The sequence below is a fragment of the Lontra canadensis genome, unplaced genomic scaffold (genome assembly GCF_010015895.1).
Source record: "Lontra canadensis isolate GAN:19392208 unplaced genomic scaffold, GSC_riverotter_1.0 scaffold1, whole genome shotgun sequence".
NCBI lineage: Eukaryota > Metazoa > Chordata > Mammalia > Carnivora > Mustelidae > Lontra > Lontra canadensis.
Genome location: NW_022630995.1, coordinates 123,766,546 through 123,783,951, shown reverse-complemented (window position 1 = coordinate 123,783,951; position 17,406 = coordinate 123,766,546). Strand labels below are relative to the sequence as shown.

The window sequence follows — 17,406 nt, the reverse complement described above, 5'->3', positions numbered from 1 at the left end:
ATGTATTCTCTCTCTCTTTCTCAAAAGGAAACAAATCTAATTATTCATTTCAGTAAGGCTATAAATCTGGTTTTCTAGACTATTTTGTTGTGAAATGATTTTAAATGATTTTAAAATTTTAGTTTTATATTTTTCTAATTCAAAGATATCATATATATGTATATTATTGTATATGTATACACATGTATATACATATATGTATATACACGTATGTATGTATGCATGCATGTATACATATGTATATATGTACACATGTATATATGTATATACATGTACATATATGTATATACGTGTACATATATGTATATATGTGTATACATGTATATGTGTATACATGTATATGCATACATGTATATGCATGTATGCATGTATGTATACGTGCATATGTGTATATACATATATGTGTGCATATATATAAAATTTGTGAAAGACAAAAGCCATATGAAGAAAGTAAATGAAGAAAGTAAAAGTAAATAATCAGATATCCAATAGTACAGTTTGATGCAGTTTCTCCCATTTATTCTTATATTTTTTGAAATAATTTTTTTTTTTTAAACATGGAACACTTTATGAATTTGGGTGACATCCTTGCACAAGTTTCATGCTAATCTCTGTATCACTCCAATTTTAGTATCTGTACTGTTGTTATGAGCACTATTAAGGACTATATATTTATTAATTTATTTATTTGAGACAGAGAGAGAAAGACAGAGGGAAAACATGACTGGAGGGGAGAGATAGATGAGGAGGAATTGGAAGAGAGAATCTCTCAAGCCAGACTCCACGCTGAACACCGAGTCTGATGCAGGACTTGGTCTCATGACGCTGAGATCATGACCTAAGCTGAAACTAAGAGTCTGACACTCAACTGACGAGACATCTAGACACCTCAGAAGTGAGCATTATTGAAATAATTTTCTATATACAGAGTTGGTAATCTACTCTATCATTTTAACATTGTTTTAGGACAGTTTTTTCTATGCATTTAAATGTTTCTATGGCTTTAAATGTTCAACAGGTGCATAAAATCCTATCATGTGGATATACCATTGTGTGTGTTTGTGTATGTGTACATGGGACCTCCACCACCATTTATTCCAGTAATTTTTATATATATGTATATATATACATATATATATAGATATGATTAGTTTTAAACATTTTTACATAAAGTCTTTTCCCTACATTTTAATGATTTATTTCCTTAAGAGAGATTTCTGGACGTGTTTAAAATACTAACATTTGTGAGATGAATTCTTTTTCTATAATCTTTCCTTAATTTATCCTCTCCCACTAGTGTATAAGATTGCCTGTCTTACTTCAGTTTTGCCAGAATGAGTTCTAGAGATCAAATTATTTGACAACATCAGACTAGAAAAGTCATTGGTTAATTTAAAAAGCCATTTAAAGTAGAAAGCACAAAATTCTTTTTAGAAATTTTATACTAACTTGAAGTGTATATATGTATGCTAACTTACTTTTGTTGATTTAGAGCCAAAGGGCTTTGATTTGTTTACCTCTTTGCTGTTATCTTTTTTGCACTAACTATATCCATCTTGTATCACTGTACTATTCAGTTTTTTTTTTTTGGAATGAAGCGAGAAATCAAAGATGCTTATGAATAGGAATACAGAAATCTTCTGACCTTTAAAGACAAAATTTGCCTATATTTTCATGTTGTTTCATCCAAATTGGTTTTGACATAAACTGTTTTAGGCAATTTACTCTTTCAAAGCATATAATTGAATGGACTAGTTACGTGTAAAGGGGAGGGGAAGTACAGCTGGCTTGTTGTTGAAATCTTTTTATTTGGTGCTGAACATTCCCTATATCCCATTTTTTTGGTGAGTAGAAACTCATATGGTAAAGTAAGATAAAGTTTAAAAATGATAAAGTAGATCTCTTGTCTTTATATTATTGTGCACACAGCAGTCCTGACTTGGGCAGATTGGCTATTTTAATAGCTTTGACTTTGCACATAGTGCAAGAAGTTTGCTCTTACTTTTCATCACTCATAAATACATGCAAAGCTAACTGGTAATATATATGAATACTATTATTTACTGTAAAAATGCTCTCTGATACAAAATGTTATGCATAATAATGTATATTGAAAGGTAAACTCCCTACCTATATTTCATTGTGAAAGTCTAGTAAGAAAGCAACAATTCACTGCACTTGTAAATAATCAACTTACTTATTACTTTCTGGCATTTAAAAATATTTAAAGATATTGCAGATAATGCTGCAATAAACATAAGGGTACATAGATCTCTTCTGAATTAATATTAATGTCCATTAGTACACAAATAGATAAGGAAGATGTGGTATATATGTATGTGTGTGTGTGTGTATATATATATATATAGAGAGAGAGAGAGAGAGAGAATATTACACAGCTACAGCCATAAAAAGGATGAGATCATAAGATTTGTGACAATGTAGATGGATTTAGAGAGTATTATCCTAAGTCAAATAAGTGAAACTCAGAAAGATAAATGCCATGCGAGTTCATTCATATGTGGAATCTAAAAAACAAAATAAATACATAAAGAAGGAAACAAACAAAAAGAAGAATCATACCTGTATTTACAAAAGAACAAACTGTTGTCAGAAGGGAGAGGAATGGGACATTGGGCAAAAGAGGTGAAGGGGAGGAGATATGAGCTTCTGGTTATGGAATGAATAAATCACAGGAATAAAAAGCACAGCATAAAGAATATAGTCAATAATACTGTAATAGCAGTATATGGTGATCAAAGGTAGCTACACTTGTGGTGAACATAGCATAATGTATGGAGAAGCTGAATCACTATGTTGTACACTTGAAAATAATGTAACTTTGTGTGTCAACTATGCTGAAATTAATTATATATAATATACATAATATATAATATTTAAAAGGATTAATTTCTCAAATATTGGAAGATTAATGTAACAAATAGGGCCTATGTTATTAAAGAAACAATTATAAAAATACTTAGATTGCTAGATACTGCCAAGAGAAATGAGAAACTATTTCAAAAAAAATTTTTTTACTATAAACAGAAATTTTAGCTTTTAAGAGTACTTAAAACCTAAAAAACAAAGAGTACTTAAAACCTTCCATATTTTACTGCTTAAGGCTGAATCATTCTATTTTTTTTTTAAGATTTTGTTTTTATTTATTTGACAGACAGAGATCACAAGTAGGCAGAGAGGCAGGCAGAGAGAGAGAGAGAGAGGGAAGCAGGCTCCCTGCTGAGCAGAGAGCCCGATGTGGGGCTCGATCCCAGGACCCTGGGATCACGACCTGAGCCAAAGGCAGAGGCTTTAACCCACTGAGCCACCCAGGCGCCCCCATTCTATTTTTTTAACTAAAATCCCATATTTTTAAAGTCTTTTATTATTGGTTAAGGTTACCTTTCAGTGACTAAGATATAAAATGAAGAGAAACATAACTTTTAGCATTCTATGGATCCAAAATTCTAATTTAAAAAAGCATTCCCCACTTGTGCTTTATTTGTGCACAATGTTGAATGAATAATTGCAATTATTTTCTCAAAAAGATCTTCTTTTAAATCTTTTCAGTGATTATTTAACTACAAAAGAAAGTAGTGAAACTATTGATTCTTAGGCACTTATAAGTATAAATTTCATTAATAAGTCAGAGTACTTTTTTTAAAAAGAATTTATTTATTTATTTGAGAGAGAAGCAGAGATAACAAATAAGAGCACAAAGGGGCAGGAGAGAAGCAGGCCCCCACTGAGCAAGGAGCCTGATGCAAGACTCCATCCCAGGACCTTGGGATAATGACCTGAGCCAAAGGCAGATGCTTAACTGACTGAGCTGCCCAGGCACCCACAGAGTATTTTCTAATAAAATTTTTCAGAAGTGAAGTACACTATCCAGATCTTTCAGAACCTGAAGGGCTGATCAATTTTCCATTATCTTATAGCTATAGTCTTTTAAAAGGACACTCTAGAATACTATTTATTTTTGTGCATTCTAAGGTCCTTATCACCCTTTTCTCCCCAGTTATCTGTATGTTAAATGTAAATAGAGGAAAAGGACTTAGTGCTGAGCTGGAATCAGGATACCTCATCATTGTCCTGCAAGAAGTTCCTGTAGTCTGAGAAAAGACACAGTGGGCAAAGGGCCTGGGCAGCAGAAGATAAATTCTTCCCCTGGGAGCAAGCCACAGAGATCTGAGTGCCACAATAACACTGGCAGGTCTACATCCTACTTCACCCCTAACCATGATCATGAGAGTGGTGATGATGATGATGATGACTGTGACAGCTGGCACTGAGGAACTGAGCTCAAGTCTCTCCAACATTACACAGTTGAAGTCCTCACAATGACTCTGTGGAGAAGACATGAATGAGGAAGTTCGTGATTGGAAAAACTAAATACCTTACCCGGGGTCTCACAGGTAGCTGTTGTAGAACCAGAAATCTTCTACTTGATTTTTGAGATCACACCCTTCTAGTCTTTTCACTCTCTGTCTTCCACCCCATCATCCTCCTCTGCCAGGCCTTAGAAGCTGAAATTCCTTCAGGATTGGTCCACGGCCCCCTTTTTCTCATTCTGTGTCTCCATCAAGATAGCTTTAATGGTTGACTGTGGACTAAGAACTTCAAAGTGCAAAAATCTCTGTAGATTTTATCTTTTACTTCTGACTACATCTATCCCATGGTCATTAGAAGACAAAAGTGAGGGGCGCCTGGGTGGCTCAGTGGGTTAAAGCCTCTGCCTTCGGCTCAGGTAGTGATCTCGGGGCCCTGGAATCAAGCCCTGCATCAGGCTCTCTGCTCCCAGGAGCCTGCTTCCTCCTCTCTCTCTCCCTGCCTGCCTCTCTGCCCACTTCTGGTCTCTGTCTGTCAAATAAATAAATAAAATCTTTGAAAAAAAAAAAAAGAAGAAGAAGACAAAAGTGATAGAAATTCCCTGAACTTGTGAATATGTTGCCTTATTATGACAAAAAAAGAGTTAATATTTCTGATTAAATTAAGGATTTTGAGAAGGGGAGATTATCCTGGGTTGTCTGGTGTGCCTGTTGTAGTCATGATTCCCAATATGAGGAAGGCAAGCACGTCAAAATCAGAGTCAGATGATGGGATGAGGGAGGGAGAGCTTGGAATGAAGTGCTTTGAAGACGAAGGAAGGAACCTGAATCAAGGGATACAGAGGGCCTCTAGAAGCTGGAAAAGGCAAGGAGGTGAATTTTCTCTAAAATCTCCAAAAGGAACACACCCTGCCAATGCCTAGATTTTAGCTCAGTGAGACCCATTTTGGACTTCTTTGTGTTGTTTTAAGCCACTAAGTTCGTGGTAATTTATCACTGGAGCAATAAACTAATATAGTCTTTTTAAAGAAAAATATAATTAGTTATTTCTGAGAAAGAGCAAGAAAGAGAGAAAATGGAGGGGGGAGGAGCAGCAGGAGAGAGAAAATAAGACTCCCTGCTGAGCACAGAGCCCACTGCGGGGCTCAATCCCAGGACCCTGAGGTTACCACCTGAACTGAAACCAAGAGTTGGAAGCTTACCCAATTGAGCCACCCAGATGCTGTGCAAAGCAATATAGTCTTATAAATGACACTTGTACTTCCATGCTTCAGTCATGTACTACTTAATACATTAAACTAGTACCGGTCATTAACTGTCACATGGTAAGGGATGATTCTGACACCTCAGTTTTGTAAACTCTTTATTATGTTTCTTCTCATGACATTGGTCAACACATATCCTTTCTGTGGGCATACTAAATTTTAATTTTTAAAAGGACGTTGACTCATGAAAAGTTAATAATTACAGTCTTAAAGGGTTGTAGAATGGTTTACAAATTAAACTGATTACATTTCAAAATAATTCAAGGAGAAGTGAGATCTTAAAGAGGTATTTGTTTGTCAGAACAAGTTTTAATTGTAACTAGAATATGAAGAGTGACCAGATTCTCTAGCATATTTAAAAATCAAATATTCTTTTACTTGAAAGTGAATTTAACAAAGGAGGACTTTAAAATGTGAAAAATTTCACAGGGAAGATAGTGACAGTGAGAAATCATTAAGAAAAATATTCAGACCCAGAAAATTCAACACAATATTGAATAACAAGAACAAAATTGGAGAACTGATGTTAGAGGAAAAGCCATACTAACAAAGACAATGAGGTACTGGTGAATTAAAAACAAAAACAAAACAAAACAAAAAACAGAGAGGTGAATGGACCACAACAGACAGTCCAGACATATATCTACATACACGCAGTTAACTGATCTTTGACAAAGGAGCAATGGCCATACAATAGAGCAGAGATAGTTTTCTTAACAAATGGTAGTGGAGCAACTGGACATCCACATGCAAAAAAAATAAAATAAATCTAGGTACTACCATGCATCCTTCACAAAAGTTAAATCAAAATGTATCACACACTTAAATATGAAATACAAAACAATGAAACTACCAAAATATAACATAAGAGAAAACTTATATGACACTGGGTATGGTAATGACTTTCTATAGGTAACACCAAAGGTACAACTCATGAAGAAAATAATGGCTAAGTTGGACTTATTTAAATCAAAACCTCTGCTCTGCTACTGACAACGTCAAGAGCATGAGAACACAAATCACAGACTGAGAAATTATTTGCAAAAGACACTTCCAATAAAGAATTATTGTCCAAAATATACAAAGAACACTTAGAACTCAACAATGAGAAAGCAAGCATTCCAATTAAAAAATGGGCCAAAGACTTTCATAGACACTTCAACAAAGAAAATGTAGTAATGGCAAATAAGTAACTGAAAAGGTACTTTACATGTAATGAGGTAAATGCAAATTAAAGAAAAAAACACTGAGATCTACTACACATCTATTAGATTGTTAGACACCTATTGGATTGTTCCAAATCCAGAACACTGACAATATCAAATACTGGTGAGGATGTGGAGCAACAAGATTTCTCATACATTGCTGGTGGGGACGCTAATGATATAGCCTCCTTGGGAAAGAGAGTGGTGACTTCTTATAAAACTAAACTTACTATACGATCCTGTAATCGTGTTCCTTGGTATTTACCCAGAGAAGTTGAAAACATTTGTCCATAAAAATATCTGCACATAGATGTTTACAGTACCTTTATCCACAATTTTCAAAATTTGAAAACAACAAGATGTCCTTCAATGGGTGACTGGATAATTAAACTGGTGCATCCAGATAGTGGAATAATATTGAGTATTAAAAAGAAATGAGCTATCAACACATAAAAAGACATAGAAAACCTTAAGTGCATATTACTAAGTGAAATAAGCCAGTCTGAAATGGCTATATGCTGTGTGATTCCAACTACATGACATTTTTGAAAGGATAATATTATGGAAATGATAAAAAGATGAATGGTTGCCCAACATGTGTGTCTACGGGGAGAGATGAAAAGAGCAGAGAGAATTTTTACAGCAGTGAAAATACTCTGTGACATTGCAGTGATGGATATATGTCGCTATGCATATTTCCAAACCCAATGAATGTACATTCAGAGTGAACTTTAAAGTAAACAGTGGACTTTGGATGATTATGATGTGTCATTGTAGGCTCATTGTTGGTTAAAATGTACCATTCTGGTGAATGATGTTGGTGATCCACCGGGGAAGTTATGAATGTGTGGGGCAGGGACTATGTGGAAAATCTCTGTACTTCCCTCTTAATTTTATCTTAAACCTAAAACTGTTCTTAAAAATAAAATAAAGAAAAAAATATTGAAGGGAGAATATATATTGAAATATGTATATTATACATAAATGAATTGAGCTGTTTTTGAAGTAGTTGAATTGTAGTTCTACCTGTACAAGAACTAGTATGACATAACCCAGAGGTTTATTTCTAGCCCTATGATTAGGTTCAATTTACATGAAATGGAGATTTTGCATCAATGAACACTTCGTGAAGAATAAGAGCAATTTAAACTCGACCTCCATTCTGTGGATAATTTTAAAAGTAGAGTAATTTTAAAGTTATAATCAAATATTGTTATTACTTGGCTTCCTAAACATTATGTGATAGGTAATGGCTTAATAATAAAAACATGCAAAATGAAAGTCACCAGATACATGAGTTTCATGATTTCTGGTATAAAAAGTTTCTGACTCTTATATACACATCAATTAAAATTATTTGTCTGATATATTTGATTCATTAGTGGTATTTACAGAATTATATGTTATTATGGTTTAACAGGGAAAAATCAAATTGTTACAATGGGAAAGTTCTTACTCACTTTCATTGTCTAAATACATGAAAGTACAGAAAACATCAGAGTACTTTAAATAATGGATTTAAGTGTTTTGCAATGGTATTAAATATGAATGGGTTTCTGTTTTTAAAACTGCATACATTACTTTCTTACATTTCTCCATTTACATTGAATGTGTTTGGGTGAAAACAACTTATTGTTGAGAAATAATTGCTTTGAAGACATCATCTGTTAATGGACACTTTAAATTAAATATGAATTTTCAGCAGAAACAAATTAAGTAGACATGATATTGATTCTTCATTACAAAGATATGATTGATTAAATAGATATGATATTAAATTTTACTTCTAAATTTCTATTATTCATTAAAAAGTATGTGAAAAATCAGGGCACTTGGGTATCTCAGTCAGTTGAGCACCACACCGTTGTTTTCAACTATAGGTCATGATCTCAGGGTCCTGGGAAGGAGCTCTACTTTGGACTCTGCACTCAGGAGAGTCTGCTTAAGCCTTCTCCCTGTCTCTCTGCCCCTTTCACCACTCACACTCTCTCTGCCTCTCTCTCCAAAATAAATAAGTAAATCTTTAAAAAAAATATTTTTAAGAAGTATGGGAAAAAGTACTCTCATAAAAATGAAAAACATCAGTATGGGAGAACTTAAATTCTTATTTACACACGTAGATTTGTATATACCAAATTTATGTATATAGCTACCTAAATATGTATGCATGTAAATGTGCAAAGAGGAAGACTTACTGAAATGTCTGGGAAAAAAGCATGGAAATGTCCTTTATTTTGTGTTTACTTCTTTCTTATTTACATTAACAAAGTTAATCACACCTTCAGATTTAAACTCTGTTGTCACAGGTTCAGAGTTATTTCCCATGCATTATTGTGCCAGAAAATTACATGGGGGAAATTTCTCTCCCATAATTTATTTTTGGAAGATTTTAAATTATAGAGTAACTACATCCTGATAGAGGTATTTGTGAACGTATTATCAGAATCATTTTGTTCTTTGAATTTCCTCATGGGAATATGTTAGAGAATGAGCAAGACAGAAATACGAATCCAAATAATCTACTTTAGAATGATCTACTTAAAAAATGGTAATCATAGTAAAAAATGTTCCTATCCAAGTGTCTTGGCATCACTAGCCACCACCATAGTTTCGCGTTTAAGATATCTGAAATGTTATATGAGGTGTGACGTGGAGAAAAGCACTCTTTTGGATGTATGCCTGTTTCCTGGGATTTACCCTGCATCACCTATGAAAGTGATCCAAATGTTTAGGTTTATTTGAAGATTTAACAACTCTGGCTGACATCTGGCCCAGTTATTCGTGGTCAAAGTACATGACTTTCTTTTTTTCTTTTCTTTTCTCTTTTCTTCTCTTCTTTTCTCCTCTTCTCCTTCTTTTCTCCTTTTCTCCTTTCCTCCCTTCCTTTTCCTTTCTTCCTCCCTCCCTTCCATCCTTCCTTCTTTCCTTCCTTTCTCTCTCCTCTCTTCCCTCTTCATTTCTTTCTTCCCTTCTGTCTTTCCTTTTCTTACTTTTATTAAAACTTTAGATTGAGATATAAGGTTGGTAATAGTATCTTTTTGACACATTTTTACAAAAGGATAATTTGGAGACTGCAATATAGTCTAAAGAACCAGACATTTTAATGTCTTATTAACTTTTATTTTGCTGTAAATTTCTAGCTGGTAATAAAAAAATGACTTCGATTTTTCATTGTATTATATTACTTTTCATGTGTAACAAAGGTGTTGATTTGTCACTTATCAGTATCTTGACCTATTGACATAATAATAATACTAAGAGTTAAAATTAAAAATTTGAAATTATAGCTCTAAAAGGTAGAAGATGCTAGAGCTAATAAAAAAGTGTTCAAAGTCTATGATTTGTCCTTGATCTAATTACTTTACATTTTGATCAAAAATTTAGCTAATTTATACCACTATTATTTGGTAAAGAAAGCAATGTTTTTTTTCTTTCAGTTGTTAGTGTATTACTTTTAATAGTGTTGAATACTATTTCCAGAATAACTAACATTTATGATTCTTGGAGAAAGAAAATTACTGTATTTGAAGGCTGACCTTTTAGGTGATATAATTTTCACTCCACACTTTTGATTTTACATCTCATAGTCCACCCTCTTATTAACGGATATCTGCATGTCTTTTAAATATTTCATGACTCCACTACTATTGACTGATTTGTTACTAAATGTCTAAACCAGCTCTATTGAGAAATTTATTTTGTGTTTGTTTTCTAGTTTTCTATATTCAGGTATTCTATTAGAAACTCTTCAGAACTCATATTTTTATAAGACAAAAGCATACATGACATATAATAGAACCTATTAAGCTGGAATAATATTTTTATCATGAGATACTATTTAACTCTCAGGAGTATACATTCGATAAACATAGACATTTTGTTTAATGAGAGGCTAGTTCTCAGCTATTTGATTGACATCTTAATTTAACTTTGGATTATTAAAAGTCATATCTAGATTAAAGTAACTTTTGAGAGCATATACATTTATACTTTGAAAGGGTTTTTTTCAGACAAATTTAGTAGAAATTAAAAGTAAATCCTGTAACTAGAAGGAGCATGTTCAAAAGAAGACTACAATGCTTTTTCTTGACCATGAACGGTTGGTTTCCTAAGAATGCTACTACCAAACATGTTAAACAAAAATGAAAAAAAAACTTCCTAAAACCCAAAATATTACTTAAATCCAAATTCCATTTTATTCTTACATTTAATTTTAGATCTTGATGTTAAAACTAAAGTAGATCTTGAATTATCTGAACATCAACATTTTTATCATCTCTTTTTGTAATAATAAAATATGTAGGAAATCACTTTGGAAAGTTTAAGAATCTGCAGCATCTGAGAGTCTTCTAAAACCTCACACAAACCAAATAGCAGGTTGGTTATCATGTGTAATTATTCCTATGTGCTCCTAAGTGTTCGTTGTGAAGTCAGATTTCATTGCTGAAAGTTTCCATGACAACAAGAGGAATAAAAACATCTCTGCTTCACTGGTTCTTAGTTCATAAAATATTGTTTATTATGCTTTCAAAAATACACATAAGAAAAATAATTCCCATTTTAAAAAAACTGAGATTTGTGTGCATTAAGAATGGGTCTATTGTGATGATACAAACCATTTCATAATTATATAATACACAGGTTTACTGTTTTCTATAAGACTTTTTATTTGTCAGTCTTCCCCCAGGTTTTCCTCTCTCACCTGTCTTCACTGATCTACATTCATTGCTTCCTTCATCTTGGCTCAATTCAGTATCATATTATTATCTCCGTAAATACTGAAAAAGCTTTAGACAGATTCAATATACATTCATGATGAAAACAATAAAGAAAACGGGAATGGAGAGAAACTTTCTTAACATGATTATATATCTCCACTACTATTTAGCATTTTAGTAGAAATAGTATTAGCCAAGACAATTAAATAAGAGAAATTAGTTAGAGACATAAAAATGGGCAATTTAAAGGAGTAAAATGGTCTCTATTTGCAGATAATATGATAGAATACCTAGAAACTCCAGATAATAGATACTAAAACTAATTCAACTATTAATGAACTGAATGAGTTGGCCAGGATATAAAATCAACAGGCTTCATATACACAAATAATAAACAGAGGCTATAATAGTAAATATAATCCCATTTAAGATTGCAACAAAGAAGATTACATATAATGACGTAACTTTAACAAGAAATGTGCAAGATCTGTATGAGGAAAAAATTTAAAACTCTTTAAATGTATATGAATAGATAAATAGACCATATAAAATAGAAAGTCCAAAATTAGACTCAAATACGTATGGAAATTTAATATATGATAAACTGGAATTTCAGTTTACTAAGGTAAAGATCAACTCATTAATAAATGATGACAGGACATATGGAGACATATGGAAAAAGTTAAAATTCAATTTATCTCTTACCATACAAGAGATTACTACGGATGGATTAGGTATATAAATGTAAAAAATGAAGCCATGGATCTATTACAAAGAAAGATTCATGAATTTCTCTTTAGTTTCAGTATAGGGAAGACTTTGTAAATGTAATACAAAATCCAAAGTCATTCAAAGAAAAGACTGTTGCATTTGACAACATAAAATAAAAATGGCTGCATAGAAAAAAAATCTTTAAAAAAATAATTGATTTAACTTGTAGAGAAAAATTGTAACATATAAACAGACCAGGGTTGCTTGGGGGGCTCAGTCAGTTACATGTCTGCCTTCAGCTCAGGGCATGATCCCAGGGTTCTGGGATCCAGTCCCACATCTGGCTCCTTGCTCAGCGGGGGGCCTATTTTTCCCTCTGCCTGCCGCTCCCCCTGCTTGTACTCTCTCTCTGTCTCTCTGTCAAATAAATAAATAAATAAATTCTTAAAAAAAAGGTGGGGGAACAGACCAAAGGAAAATGTCCTTTTTGAAGTGAAGGGACAAAGGATCAAAACCCTAATAGAGAAATGAGAGAAAAAACTTTTTCTTTTATTGGAAAAAATTAAAAGAATTCACAAAAAATAGAAAAAATTGTTTTTAAATATTCAAATTATAATTAGAGAATCCTGTTTACCACTTACCAGATATACGAAATTATGCATGTAAATATTGAAATTTTGTCAGTGAAGTTGTGGAGAAACAAACTCTCATATACGCTAATGGGAATGCAAATTGGTAAAACCAATTTTTGACAAGCTTTGGTAATACTAAACAAAACAGTGTTCCTGGGTGGCTCAGTCAGTTAAGCATCTGCCTTCTGCTCAGGTCACAATTCCAGAGTCCTGGGATTGAGCCCTGCATTGGGCTCCCTGCTCAGCCAGGAATCTGCTCCCTCTCCCTCTGCCTTTCTTCTGCCCATGCTCTCTCTTGTTATATATCTCTCTCAAATAAATAAATAAAATCTTTTAAAAAAATACTACCTATGTACTTATTCTTTAACCCAGAAACCTTTAAAAACACACACTAAAGATAGTCCTCCAATAATAAGAATACATATATGTACAAAGTTAGTCATTACAGCATTATTGGTAATTCCAACACATTGGAAACAACTTAATAGTCATATGTAGGAAGGAGGTTAGATATAATATGGTCCATCGAAACAATGGAGTACTATGCAACTACACAAAAGAATAAGGAAGATTTGTATTAATTGATATGGAGTGATTTGTAGGACATATTTTTATGTGAGAAAAGCAAATTAAAAAAGAAACTATAGTGTACTATTTTTCATAAAACATATGTGGGGATATGGGAACATACACATAGACTTGCCCATTTGTGTGAAATAAATACAGGAATGAAAAACCAGAAAGCAAGCATATTGTTTATCTCTAGAAAGTGGATGAGAAATGGTTGGAAAGGAGAAGGAAGTGCAAACAGAGATGTGGGGAATGTAACACTCCCCTGAATATATCTTTTTGTATATTTCTGATTCTTAGACACACAGTAGTGCTTCATAGATACCTCAACTACTCAAAAATTAGCCAAATGCATTGCTGTGTGGGGGAAACTTACGTGACATGGAAACATTAACAAATGAATTAAACTGAATTACAAATGAATAACCTAATCACATTGAAGGAGTACAGAAAAAAACAACTAACCTGGTAACTTACCAAACTTCAATTGTTTACAATAAAGCCAAAAGACAGAAAAGAACACTACACAATGGCTCCAATCTGGTTAGTAAATGTGTTTTTTATAGGGTATAGGTTAGCAATATTGAAACTATGTAATATGCATATTAGAACTGGAAAAAAAGGGAAATACATTGAGTGCGTGCAACTAGAACTAGAATTCTCACTTTCGGAGAAAGAAATTAAATACAAGGAAAGGAGAAAAACTAAACACTGAGGTGATTGACTGGAATAGTTATTGGTAGAAACTCTTTAACAGTTATGCAAATAGATCTAAAAATATAGATGTCAGTGTGTGCATGGGTCACCATCTATACATACATTCATTCCTACCTCCATTAGTGGTGGCTGAAGACACTGTTAGTAATGACACTCAGAAGCAATGAACACACCTATAACCCAGATCTTGGAAGTACTTAATAAAAGATGTGAGCTTTTTAAAATAAGTTTAGAAGACATCTGGAAGGAGTTTGAAGGGTGAAAGCTGAAACAATTTGAGAGGAAAAAATAAAAGATAATTTATTGGTTTTTAAACCATATAATAAAATAAATATCCAAGAGTCCATTTTGACATGAACAACTAATTGAATAATTATATAAGTGGGGGACAAGGAAAATTTTTTTTCCTTACAGAAGAATTTCAATTAATAAATGCAAGAGGAGACCAAAAAAAAAAAATAGAAAGTCACCATTAGAGAAACACTGAGATGATTGTGGCAAAAAAAACTCCATTGATGGATGCTTAAAGTGTTGGACAAAAATTTGAAGAGAAACAGTACCCTTACATAATGTCAAAGATATCTCTTCAGAAGGTGTCTATAAGGAAAAAGAAATAGTGGTTTTTTAAAAGAGAAACCCTTCAGACACCACTTTAGCCAAACCAGCAATATTAACATCACCAGTATGGAGAGACACTGACATTATGACCCTTATTAAATGATCCCCTGAGTGGCACACAGCATCACATAGGCACACGCTAGTCTTCCCAAAATCATACATACATTCACTTTTGTCTTGAGAAAGCATCAGAAAAACCTGAATGGAGGAATATTTTACAAAATAACTCACCTTTCTTCTTGAAAATGTCAAGGTCCTTAGATGTAAGGGAAGAGGGTGTAACTGTTGAAGACTGTAGGACATGAAGGGCAAAAAGCAGCAGAATTAAATGTTGGATCCTGCAGATGGTCCTACAGCAACAGAAGTACATCACTGGGGAAATAGGTGAAGTTCACATAAAGTAAGGTCTGTACTTCAGTCAATGGTAATATCTCAGCATTAATTTCCTGTTTTTCATATTCAGACTATGATACTGCAAGACACTCATCTAAGGAGAAGCTGGGTGAGAGGTATATGACAACTCCCTGTACTATTTTTGCAATTTTTCTATTAAGTCTAAAATTAGCTTAAAATAAAAAGTTGAGAGTGCCTGAGTGGCTCAGTCATTTAAGCATCTGCCTTAGCTCATGTCATGATCCCAGGGTCCTGGGATCAAGTCCCACATCGGGATCTCTTCTCAGTGGAGAGCCAGCTTCTCCCTCTGCCCGACACTCCTCCTGCTTATGCTCTCTCTCTCTCTCTCTGTTTCTCTCTCTTTCACTCAAATAAATAAAATCTTAAAAAAATAAATTAATAAAATAAAAAGTTAAAAAAGATAAATTTCCAAGATACTCTTCAAATCACATTATTGAATACATCACAGAATTTTTTTTCTTTTTCTTTGTTTTTGAGAATTTTTTTCTTGATGCTAGTTTGTTTATAGTAATGGAATTTGTGAAATTCCTCTGAGAAGGTTATCTTTTTTCTGAAAAAATCAGTGTTTTTCCAAATCAATTAGATTGGCTCCTCTCTTCTAGAATCCCTCAATCCATAAAAAACAACTCTTTGCAGTTTACATTGAAGTCAACTTATGCAATAGCTTTGTCTCCAATTCCCTTAGTATCATCCCTATTATAAATCTTATTTCCTTTTTTCTTTTTTTTTAAGATTTTATTTATTTATTTAAAAGAGAGAGAGAGCACAAGAGCACAAGCATGGGGAGAAGAAGATTCTCTGCTGAGCAGGGAGCCTGATGTGAGATTCAATGTCAGGATTCTGGGATCATGACCTAAGATAAAGACAGACACTTAAATGATTGAGCCACCAAGGTGAACTTAAAATCCTATTTTGTTAACAATTCTCTTTCCAAAAATCAAAGTTTTTTGTTTATTGCCTTATGTAAATTTTTATTTTAGTCATTCAGATTACTTTCTTATATAAATGAACTAATAGAAGTGTATGGATTTTGGGCCATATACATTATGCCTCTTTAGGATTTCACTAAATTTCATGAAATAACTGGTCAATGATGTCTCCTTATCTCCCATCCATTAAGGCATTTGCTATCACAATTTCCATATATGTGGTGTGTCTTACATCGTTTTGGGCCTTCTCTGCTTATTGTTGCTTTCAAAAAGGTTGCTAGTATAAGAATTAGAAATGCCATGGAGCTTACCCGAGGCCAAACTGCTTACTGGATTATGGAAATTCATGGCTCGGTTTCCTTGGGACTTACTAAAGTCATGAATATTCATCATGTGATCCATGGAATTTCAAAGACAAGAAGAAAAAAGCTCTCTTGCTGGATCCTCTGTCAGTTGTTCTGTAAACCCCTTATCTTTGATATTTCTCCCCAATAACTACCAGATTTAATGGCAGATTCTTAATTTTGTCCTTGAATATTTTACATACTTTCATACTTGGTTCACACTGGCATATGGTGACCAAAAGTCAACAATAATTTTCGTATGTCTCCTCTGAAGTTATTTTTCTTTTTGTCCTAGATCATTAATTCCCAACATTTCACAATACAAAAATCTTGGTCACATGCATTCCTGGACACCAGAAACAGTGTGAATAGCACAGTTTCCAGAAAGTAGTAGTATTTCCAATATATGTTTGTTAAATTGGTGGACAAATAACATATCTGTTTTCAAAGTTCAGTGATTACCACCACTAATACTAGCTTTATTTCCTTTTATAGTAGAAATTGATTATCCCTAAATAATCTTGTAGGGGAGTGATTAGGTTTTGTTACTTTGCTACATCATATTGCAGGACCAAACTGTATGTGAATCTCAGTGATGTACAAAAATATAGGTTTCGATTCTCACAGCTGTTATATACTGACTAACCACTACCTGCCATTCTACTTTACTCCTCTCCACTTAAAGACCCGGGCTAGATGAATAGCCACTATCTAGGACAGTCTTGGCACAATTGGAAAGAACAATGGCAGAACCACTTGACATTTCATAAAACTTCTCAGAAATAGTACATACCATTTTCGCTAGTATTTCTTGGCTCCAAACTGTTACTTGGCTCAGCCTGACATTCTGTAAGGATAGACTCAGTAGGAGAGGGGATACATTGACACTAATACAATCTATTACAGTTGCCCTCTTAATTAAATATATTTGCTTTTCTTTTCACATGCATAAAAT

At 33.3% G+C, this 17,406-nt stretch overlaps 1 non-coding gene across 1 annotated transcript; it reads right to left on the bottom strand.

Annotated features, from left to right (window-relative positions):
* Nucleotides 1–551: 551 nt before the first annotated feature.
* LOC116871773 lies at nt 552–655 on the bottom strand. Its single transcript, XR_004383502.1, has one exon. It is a non-coding gene; the product is annotated as a U6 spliceosomal RNA (small nuclear RNA).
* Between the last annotated feature and the right edge of the window lie 16,751 nt (nt 656–17,406).